Below are 11,140 nucleotides of genomic sequence, written 5' to 3' on the forward strand. Positions count from 1 at the left end.
CTAGATAAAGAAATAAAGGGCATCCAGATTGGTAAGGAAAAGGAAAGGTATCTCTGTTTGCAGATGACACGATCTTATACACAGAAAACCCTAAAGAATCCTCAAAAAAAACTTCTGAAACTAATAGAAGAGTTTAGCAGAATATCAGGTTACAAGATAAACATACAAAAATCTGTTGGATTCCTCTACACCAACAAAAGCAATTTCGAGGAGGAAATCACCAAATCAATACCATTCACAGTAGCCGCCAAGAAGATAAAATACTTAGGAATAAATCTAACCAGGGACATAAAAGACCTATACATAGAAAACTACAAGGTCCTACTACAAGAAACCAAAAGGGACCTGCATAAGTGGAAAAACATTACGTGCTCATGGATAGGAAGACTTAACATAGTAAAAATGTCTATGCTACCAAAAGCCACCTATATATGTAATGCAATTCCGATCCAAATTCTAATGACATTTTTTAATGAGATGGAGAAACAAATCACCAACTTCACATGGAAAGGAAAGAAGCCCCGGGTAAGGGTAAGGAAAGCATACTGAAAAAGAAGAACAAAGTGGGAGGCCTTACTTTACCTGATTTTAGAACCTATTATACCACCACAATAGTCAAAACAGCCTGGTACTGGTACAACAACAGACACATTGACCAATGGAACAGAATTGAGAATCCAGACGTAAATCCATCCACATATCAGCAGTTGATATTTGACAAAGGCCCAGTGTCAGTTAATTGGAGGAAAGATAATCTTTTTAACAAATGCTGCTGGCATAACTGGGTATCCATCTGCAAAAAAATGAAACAAGACCCATACCTCACACCAAGCACAAAAACTATCTCAAAATGGATCAAAGACCTAAACATAAAATCTAAAATTATTAAGATTATGGAAGAAAAAATGGAGACAACGTTAGTAGCCCTAATGTATGGCATAAACAGAATATAAATCATTACTAAAAATGCTGAAGAGAAACAGATAATTGGGAACTCCTAAAAATCAAACACCTATGCCCATCCAAAGACTTCAGCAAAAGAGTAAAAACACTACCTACAGACTGGGAAAAAGTTTTCAGCTATGACATCTCCAACCAGTGCCTGATCTCTAAAATCTACATGATTCTGCTAAAACTCAACCACAAAAAGACAAATAACCTAACTAAAAAATGGGCAAAGGTTATGAACAGCCATTTTACTAAAGAAGACATTCGGGTGGCTAACAGACACATGAGGAAATGCTCTCGATCCTTACCCATTAGAGAAATGCTAAACAAAACTGCAATGAGATTCCATCTCACTCCAATAATGCTGGCATTAATACAAAAAACACAAAATAATAAATGTCGAAGAGGTTGTGGAGAGATTGGAACACTTATAAACCAGAAGCAAAGAAGTTCCTTTAAAAAACTGAACACTTCAAAGGCCAGCATAGCAGGGGTGGGGTTTCAGGACCATGGTTTCAGGGGACATCTAAGTCAATTGGCATAATAAAATCTATTAAGAAAACATTCTGCATCCCACTTTGGGGTGTGGTGTTTGCAGTCTTAAATGCAAGAAAGCGACCGTCAAAGATGCATCAATGGGTCTCAACCCACCTGGAACAAAGAAGAATGAAGAACACCAAAGGCACAAAATAATTATGAGCCTAAGGCACAAAAAGGATCACATAAACCAGAGACTACATCAGCCTGAGACCAGAAGAGCTAGATGGTACCTGGCCACAAATGATGACTGCCGTGACAGGGAACTCAACAGAGAAATCCCGAGGGAGCAGGAGAGCAGTGGGATGCAGACCCCAAATCCTCGAAAAAAGACCAGGCTTAATGGTCAGACTAGGACTGGAGGAACCCCGGAGCCCATGGACCCCAGACCTTCTGTTACCTGAGGACAGGAACCTTTCCCAAAGCCAACTCTTCAGACAGAGATTGGACTGGAATAGAGGATGGAAAATGAGGCTGGTGAAGAACAAGCTTCTTGGATCAGGTCAACACGTGAGACAATGTTGGCATCTCCTGCTGGGAAGGGAGATGAGAGGGCAGAGGTGTCCAGGAGCTACCCAAATGTACACAAGGAGAGAGAAGAGAGGGAACTACTGTGCTATCTCATCAGAGGGACAGCAATTAGGAGTGTATAGCAAGACGTATGTAAATTTTTATAAGAGAGACTGACCTGATTTGTAAACTTTCACTTAAAGCACAATTAAAAAAAAAAAAAAAAAAAAAACTCCCAACAAAGAAAAGTTCTGGCCCAGGCAGCTTCACTGCAGAGTTCTACCAAACATTCAGAGAAAATTTAACACCATTACTAATGGTATTTCGGAGCACAGAAAAGGACAGAATACTCCTAAATTCGTTCTATGAAACTAGCATATCCCTGATACCAAAACCTGCTAAAGACACCACTAAAAAAGAAAATTACAGACCTATATCCCTTATGACCTTAGGTGCAAAAATCGTCAACAAAATTCTAGCCAGTAGAATTCAACAACATATCAAAAAAATAACTCGCCATGACCAAGTGGGATTCATACCAGGTATGCAGGGATGGTTCAACACTAGAAAAACAGCTAATGTAATCCATCACATAAATAAAACAAAAGAGAAGAATCACCTGATTTTATCAATTCATGCAGAAAAGGTATTTGACAAAGTTCAAAACTCAGTCTTGATGAAAACTCTCAGCAAATTTGGAAAGGAATGGAAATTCCTCAACATAATAAAGGGTATGTATACAAAGTCATTAGTCAACATCATCCTAAAATGGAGAGAACTTGAAAGCATTCCCCTTGAGATCAGAACCAGACAAGGACCCCCTTTACCAACACTATTATTCAATATTGTACTGGAGGTCCTAGCCAGAGCAATTACTTTAGGTAAAGAAATAAAGGGCGTCCAGATTGACAAGGAAGAAGTAAAAGTATCTCTATTTGCTGATGACATGATCTTATACACAGAAAACCCTAAGGAATCTTCAAGAAAACTACTGAAACTAATAGTTCAGCAGAGTATCGGGATACAAGATAAACATACAAAAATCATTTTTATTCCTCTAGAACAAAAAAGAGCATCAAAGAGGAAATCACTAAAACAATACCATTTACAGTAGTCCCCAAGAAGATAAAATACTTAGGAATAAATCTTACCAGACATGTAAAAGACTTATACAAAGAAAACTGTAAAACACTTCTGCAAGAAACCAAAAGAGACCTACATAAGTGGAAAAACATAACGTGCTCATGGATAGGAAGACTTAACATTGTAAAAATGTCTATTCTACCAAAAGAATTAATGTGTTCCAAATTCCAATGTCATTTTGTAATGAGATGGAGAAACAAATCACCAACTTCAGATGGAAGGGAAAGACATCCTGGATAAGTAAAGCACTACTGAAAAAGAAGAACAAAGTGGGAGGCCTCACCCCACCTGATTTTAGAACCTATTATACTGCCACAGTAGTTAAAACAGCCTGGTACTGGTACAACAACAGATACATAGACCAATGGAACAGAACTGAGAATCCAGTCATAAACCCATCCACATTACGAGCAGTTGATATTTGCCAGAGGCCCCAAAACAGTTAAATGGGGACAGAGCAGTCTGTTTAACAAAAGGTGCTGGCATAATTGGATATCCATATGCAAAAAAAAAAAAATGAAACAAGACCAATGCCTCACACCAGGCACTAAAACTAATTCAAAATGGATCAAAGACCTAAATGTAAAGCCTGAAACAATAAAGATCATGGAAGAAAAAATAGGGACAATGTTAGGAGCCCTAATACATGACATAAGCAGTATACAAAACATTACTAACAATGCAGAAGGAAAAATAGATAACTGGGAACTCCTAAAAATCAAACACCTATGCTCATCCAAAGACTTCACCAAAAGATTAAAAAGATTTCCTTCTGATTGGGAAAAAGTTTTTAGCCATGACATTTCTGATCAGCACCGGGTCTCAAAAATCTACATGATACTGCAAAAACTCAACTACAAAAAGACAAACCAAATAAAAAATGGGCAAAAGATATGAACAGACACTTCGCTTAAGAAAAGATTCAGGTAGCCAAAAGATAACATGAGGAAATGCTGATGATTATTAGGCACTAGAAAAATGCAAATCAAAACCACAATGACATTCCTTCTCACTCCAACAAGGCTGGCATTAATCCAAAACACACAAAATAATAAATGTTGGAGAGGTTGCAGAGAGACTGGAACACTTATAAACTGCTGGTGGGAATCTAAAACAGTACAAGCACTTTGGAAATCGTTTTGGCACTTCTCTAAAAAGCTAGCAATAGAACTACCATGTTGTTGTTGTTAGGTGCCGTCAAGTCGGTTTTGACTAATAGCGACCTAATGCACAACAGAAGAAAACACTGCCCGGTCCTGCGCCATCCTCAAAAACATTGTTATGCTTGAGCTCATTGTTGCAGCCAGTGTGTCAATCCACCTCATTGAGGGTCTTCCTCTTTTCTGCTGACCCTGCACTCTGCCAAGCATGATGTCCTTCTCCAGGAACTGATCCCTCCCGACAACATGTCCAAAGTATGTAAGATACATTTCTCACCATCCTTGCCTCATTCTGGCCACTCTACTTTCAAGACAGACTTGTTCGTTCTTTTGGCAGTCCGTGGTATATTCAATATTCTTCGCCAACACCACAATTAGAAACCATCAACTCTTCTTTGGTCTTCCTTATTCATTGTCCAGTTTTCACATGCATATGATGCGATTGAAAATACCATGGCTTGGGTCAGGTGCACCTTAGTCTTCAGGGTGACATCTTTGCTCTTCAACACTTTGAAGAGGTCCTTTGCAGTAGATTTACCCAATGTAATGTGTCTTGATATCTTGACTGCTGCTTCCACGGGTGTTGATTGTGGATCCAAGTAAAATAAAATCCTTGACAACTTCAATCTTTTCTCCGTTTATCATGATGTTCCTCATTGGTCCAGTTGTGAGGATTTTCGTTTTCTTTATGTTGAGGTGCAATCCATACTGAAGGCTGTGGTCTTTGATCTTCATTAGTAAGTGTTTCAAGTCCTCTTCACTTTCAGCAAGCAAGGTTGTGTCGTCTGAATAACACAGGTTGTTAATGAGTCTTCCTCCAATCCTGATGCCCCATTTTCTTCATATAGTCCAGCTTCTTGGATTATTTGCTCGGCATACAGATTAAATAGGTATGATGAAAGAATGCAACCCTGATGTACACCTTTCCTGACTTTAAACCAATCAGTATCCCCCTGTTCTGCCTGAACAACTGCCTCTTGATTTATGTAAAGTTTCCTCATGAGCACAATTAAGTGTTCTAGAATTCTCATTCTTCCAATGTTACCCATAGTTTGTTATGATCTACACTGTCCAATGCCTTTGCATAGTCAATAAAACACAGGTAAACATCCTTCTGGCATTCTCTGCTTTCAGCGAGGACCTAGCTGACATCAGCAATGATATCCCTGGTTCCATGTCTTCTTCTGAAACTGGCCTGAATTTCTGGCAGTTACCTGTCAATATACTGCTGCAGCCGTTTTTGAATGATCTTCAGAAAAATTTTGCTTGCGTGTGATATTAGTGATATTGTTCTATAATTTCCACATTCGGTTGGATCGCCTTTCTTGGACATAGGCATAAATATGGATCTCTTCCAGTCAGTTGGCCAGGAAGCTGTCTTCCATATTTCTTGGCATAGACGAGTGAGCACCTCCAGCACTGCATCTGTTTGTTGAAACATCTCAATTGATATTCCATCAATTCCTGGAGCCTTGTGTTTTGCCAATGCCTTCAGAGCAGCTTGGACTTCTTCCTTCAGAACCATCAGTTCCTGATCATATGCCACCTCTTGAAATAGTTGAATATCAACTAATTCTTTTTGGTATAATGACTCTGTGAGAACTACCATATGATCCAGCAATCCTACTCCTTGAAATATGTCCTAGAGAAATAAGAATGTTAACATGAACAGATACATGCACATCCATGTTCATTGCAGCCCTGTTTACAATAGCAAAATGTTGGAAGCAACCAAGGTGCCCATCAACAGATGAATGGATGAATTATGGTATATTCACACAATGGAATACTATGTGTCGTTAAAGAACAGTGGTGAATCTGTGAAACATTTCATAACATAGAGGAATCTGGAAGATATTATGCTGAGCGAAATTAGTTGCAAAAGGACAAATATTGTATGAGACCACTATTATAAGAACTTGAGAAATAGTTTGAAAAGAGAACAAAATATTCTATGATGGTTACGAGATGGGGGAGAGAGGGAGGAGTGTGAGGGGTATTTACTAGCTGGATAGTAGACAAGATCTACTTTAGGTGAAGGGAAAGACAATACACAGTGCAGGAGAGGTCAGCACTCCTGAACTAAACCAAAAGGAAAGAAGTTTCCTGAATAAACTGAATGTTTTGACTGCCAGCGTGGCAGGGGTGGGGTTTCGGGGACCATGGTTTCAGGGGACATCTAAGTCAATTGGCATAATAAAATCTATTAAGGAAACATTCTACATCCCACTTTGGAGAGTGGCATCCAGAGTCTTAATCGCTAGCAAGCAGCCATCTGAGACGCATCAATTGGTTTGGACACACCTGGATCAAAAGAAAATGAAGAACACCAAGGACACAAGGTAATTATGAGCCCAAGAGGCAGAAGGGGCCAAATAAACAAGAGACTACATTGGCCTGAGATCAGAAGAACTAAATGGTGTCCAGTTGGAACCGCTGACAGCCCTGACAGGAAACACTACACAGAAGCCCTGAGGGAGCAGGCGATCAGTGGGATGCAGACCCCAAATTCTTGTAAAAAGAATGGTCTGACTAAGACTAGAAGGACCCTGGTAGTCCTGGCCCCGAGACCTTCTGTTAGCCCAAGATAGGAACCATTCACAAAGGCAAATCTTCAGACAGGGATTGGACTGGACAATGGTATAGAAAAAGACATTGGTAAAGAATGAGCTTCTTGGATCAAATAGACACTTAAGACTGTGTTGGCATGTCCTATCTGGAGGGGAGATGAGAGGGCAGAGGGGGTCAGAGCTGGAGGGACGGACATGAAAAAAGAGAGTGGAGGGAAAGAACAGACCGTCTAATTAGGGTGAGAGCAATTAGGAGTGTATAGCAAGGAGTAAATAAATTTTTGTGTGAGAGACTGATTTGATTTGTAAACTTTCACTTAAAGCACAATAAAAATTAAAAAAAAAATGAAGTTCTAGATAAGCACTAAAACAATACTAATTAAACAGCAAAACAGGAGGCTAACTCTTGTTTTTGAAAATTGCTTTAAACACAATAACTAAAAAAAATTAAAAAAAGGAACAATTAACACACAGCTAGGAATTTGCCACCAGTACAGATGCCTCATCAATCTAGAACACTAACTGGGAATTAATATTAATGTGGTGTTGTTGTTGTTAGTTGCCATCTAGTAGGTTCTGGCTCATAGCAACACCATTTAAAACTGAATGAAACACTGTCTGGTCCTGAGCCATCCTCACAATCCTAGTTATGCTTGAGACCATTGTGGCAGCCACTCTATCAATTCATCTCCTTGAGGGTCTTCTTTTTCTCTGTTCTATTTTACCAAGTATGATGTTTGTTTCAGGATCTAATCCGTCCTGATAACATGTTCAAAGTATTGGAAAGATAGCCTCACCTTTCTTGCTTTTAAGGAATATTCTGGCAGTACTTCTTCCAAGACAGATTTGGTTGTTCATTTGTCAGTCCGTGGTATAGTCAATATTCTTCACCAACACCATAATTCAAAGACAGCAATTCTTCTTTGGTCTTGCTTATTCATTGTCCTGCTTTTACGTGCATATGAGGCAAATGAATACACCATGGCTGCAGTCATCTCCCTTCTCCAGATTGAGTTCCCTATTACTAGCTTTCCCGACTCCTTCTACCTTCTAGTCCTTGCCCCTGGGCTAGTATACCCCTTCTGCCTCATTTTGTCCGATGGGTCTGTTTAATCTGCCTAAAAGGTGAACCTCTAGACTGGCTTCATTACTGAGCTAAAAGGGTGTCCGGGGGCCATATTGTCAGGGATTCTCCAGTTTCTGTCAGGCCAGTAAGTCTGATCCTTTTATTTTTTGAATTAGAATTTTGTTCTACATTTTTCTCCAGCTCAGGACCCTCTACTGTGATCCCTGTCAGATCAGTCAGTGGTTGTAGCCAGGCACCATCTCATTGTATTGGACTCAGTCTGGTGAATGCCATGGTAGCTGTAGTCTATTAGTCCTTTGGACTAATCTATCCTTTGTGTCTTTAGTTTGCTTCGTTTTCTCTTGCTCCTGAAGGAGTAGACCAGTGGAGTATCTTAGATGGGGACTCACAGACTTTCAACACCTTAGACACTACTCCTCAAAGTAAAATGTAGAACATTTTATTTATATATTTGATTTATTGACTGCTGCTTCCAGGTGTACTGTTGATAGTTGATCCCAGTAAAATGAAATACTTTACAACTTCACCATTTTCTCTGTTTATCATGATGTTGTTTATTGGTCCAGTTAGTAGGATTTTTGTTTATTCTATGTTGAGGTATAATCCCTACTGAAGGCTTTAGTCTTTGATCTTCATCTTTTTAAACATTTCAAGTTCTCTTCACATTCAGGAAGCAAAATTATATCTTTTACATAACTCAGGTTGTTATTGAGACATCCTCCAATTCTTAGGCCACTTCTTCATATAGTCTAATTTCTCTGGTTTTTACACAGCATGCAGTTTGAATAAGTATGGCGAAACATATAACCCTGACACACACTTCCTGACATTGAACTACGCAGTACCTGCTTGTTCTATTTAAATTACTGCCTCTTGATCTATGTATAGGTTCCTCATAGGCACAATTAAGTGTTCTGTAATTCCCTTTCTTAGCAATATTATCTGTAATATATTACGATCCACATAGTCTAATACCTTTGCATACTCAATAAAACACAGGTAAACATCTTTCTAGTATTCTCTGTTTTCAGCCAGGATCCATTTGACATCAGCAATGATGGCCCTGGATCCATGTCCCCTTCTGAATCCAGCTTGAATTCCTGGCAGTTAAATGTCAATGCACTACTGCAATGGCTTTTGAACGATCTTCAGCAAAATTTTACTCCGTGCAATATTAACGATATTGTTTGATGATTTCTACATTTGGTTGGATCACCTTTCTGGGGAATACACATAAGTATGGATTTTTTTCAGTTGATTGGCCAGGTAGCTGTCTTCCAAATTTCTTGGCATACAAAAGAGCACTTCCATTGCTGCATCTGTTTGTTGAAACATCTCAATTGGTTTTCCATCAATTTTTGAAGCCTTGTTTTTCACCAATGTCTTCAGTGCGGCTTGGACTTCTTCCATCAGTACCATTGTTGCCTGATGATATGCCATCTGCTGACATGGTTAGGCATGGATATACTAATTCTTTTTGGCATAGTGAGTCTGTGTACTCCTCCCATCTTCTTCTGATGGCTCCTGTGTCATTTAATATTTTTTTCCGTAGAATTCTTCAATATTGCAACTCGGGCTTGAATTTTTTATTCAATTCTTTCAGCTAGAGAAATGCTGAGAGTATTCCTCCCTTTTGGTTTTCTAACTTCAGCTCTTTGCACATATCATAATATTTTTTATTTCAAATCCTCCCTTTGAAATCTGTTCAGCTCTTTTTCTTCCTCATTTCTTCCATTTGCTTTAACTACTTGATGTTCCAGAGCAAGTTTCAGAGTCTCCTCTGGCATCCATCTTGGTCTGTTCTTTCTTTCCTGTCCTGTCAATGACTTCTAGCTTTCATCATGTATGGCATACTTGATGTCAGTCCACAATTCATCTGGTCTTAGGTCATTAGTGTTCAACGGGTGAAATGCTTTTGGAGGTGGCCTCTAAATTCAGGTGGGATATACTCAGGTTTGAAGCCAACTCTTCAAAGATTAGAGTGGACTATAAGACATCAAATGACACTGTTGAAGAGTGTGCATCTTGGCTCAAGTAGATACGTGAAACAAAATTGGAAGATGCTGTCTAGAGGTGAGATGAGACAGCAGAAGGGGACAGAAGCTGGTTGAATGGAAAAGCAAAATACAGGGTGGAGAGGTGAAGTGTGCTGTTACATAGTAGGGAGAGCAACTAGGGTCACATAACAATATTTATATAAGCTTCGGTATGAGAAACTGACTTAAATTTTAAACTTTCACTTAAAGCACAATATATAAACTTGATATTTCAGTGGAAAGAATTAAAAGACTTGGACAAGGTTTTGTGTGACCAGTTCTCAAATGCTTCTGTGAGTCTATGAGCTTGAATGGAAAAAGGACCAAAAAGATGCAAAGCGTTTACTGCCCCATGATACAATCAAATACTAGAAGGGTCAGGGTTCCTGAAGGAGAAAGAATTTATTGATGCTCTTAATTTACATATCTCTCTGCAGGCATCCACAATCAACACACACTGAACCAGCAGTCAGGAAATCCCAGCAATGTATTGCATTGGACAATTATGCTGCAAAAGGACTCTTTAAAGTGTTGAGAATCTCAGCTGTCATTTTCAGGACTAAGGTGTGCCTGACCTAAACCATGGTATTTCCAGTCACCTCACATATATACAAAAAATGGACAATGAATAAGGAAGACTGATAAAGAATTGATGCCTTTCGATTATTGTGTTGGACAAGAATACTGAATATATTATGGATTTCCAGAAGATCTAACCAGTTTGTCTTGGAATAAACACATCCACAGTGCTCCCTGGAAGTGAGAATGGTGAAATTTCATCTCAGGTACTTTGAACATTTTATCAGGAAGGACCAGTTCCTGGAGAAGGACATCATGATTGGTAATGTAGAGGGGTCAGTGAAAGTGAGGACTAGCCCAGACAAGATAAATTGACACAGTGGTTGCAACAATGGGCTAAAACATAGAAAAGATCGTGAGGATGACTCAGAATTGGGTAGTGTTTCCCTCTGTAATGCCTAGGTGGTTATGAGTCAGAGCTGATCTGATGGCACCTAATAACAACAACAATTGCAGGGGGTCTTTATGTGCAGTTATACTTCTCAGATGTCTTGATTAAGTGGCAAAAGCTTATAATGTAAGCACTACTCTTCCATATAATTAAAATAATAGTGAACTCATAAAATATAA

This window comes from Loxodonta africana, chromosome 6 (genome assembly GCF_030014295.1).
Source record: "Loxodonta africana isolate mLoxAfr1 chromosome 6, mLoxAfr1.hap2, whole genome shotgun sequence".
In the NCBI taxonomy this organism is placed as follows: Eukaryota; Metazoa; Chordata; class Mammalia; order Proboscidea; family Elephantidae; genus Loxodonta; species Loxodonta africana.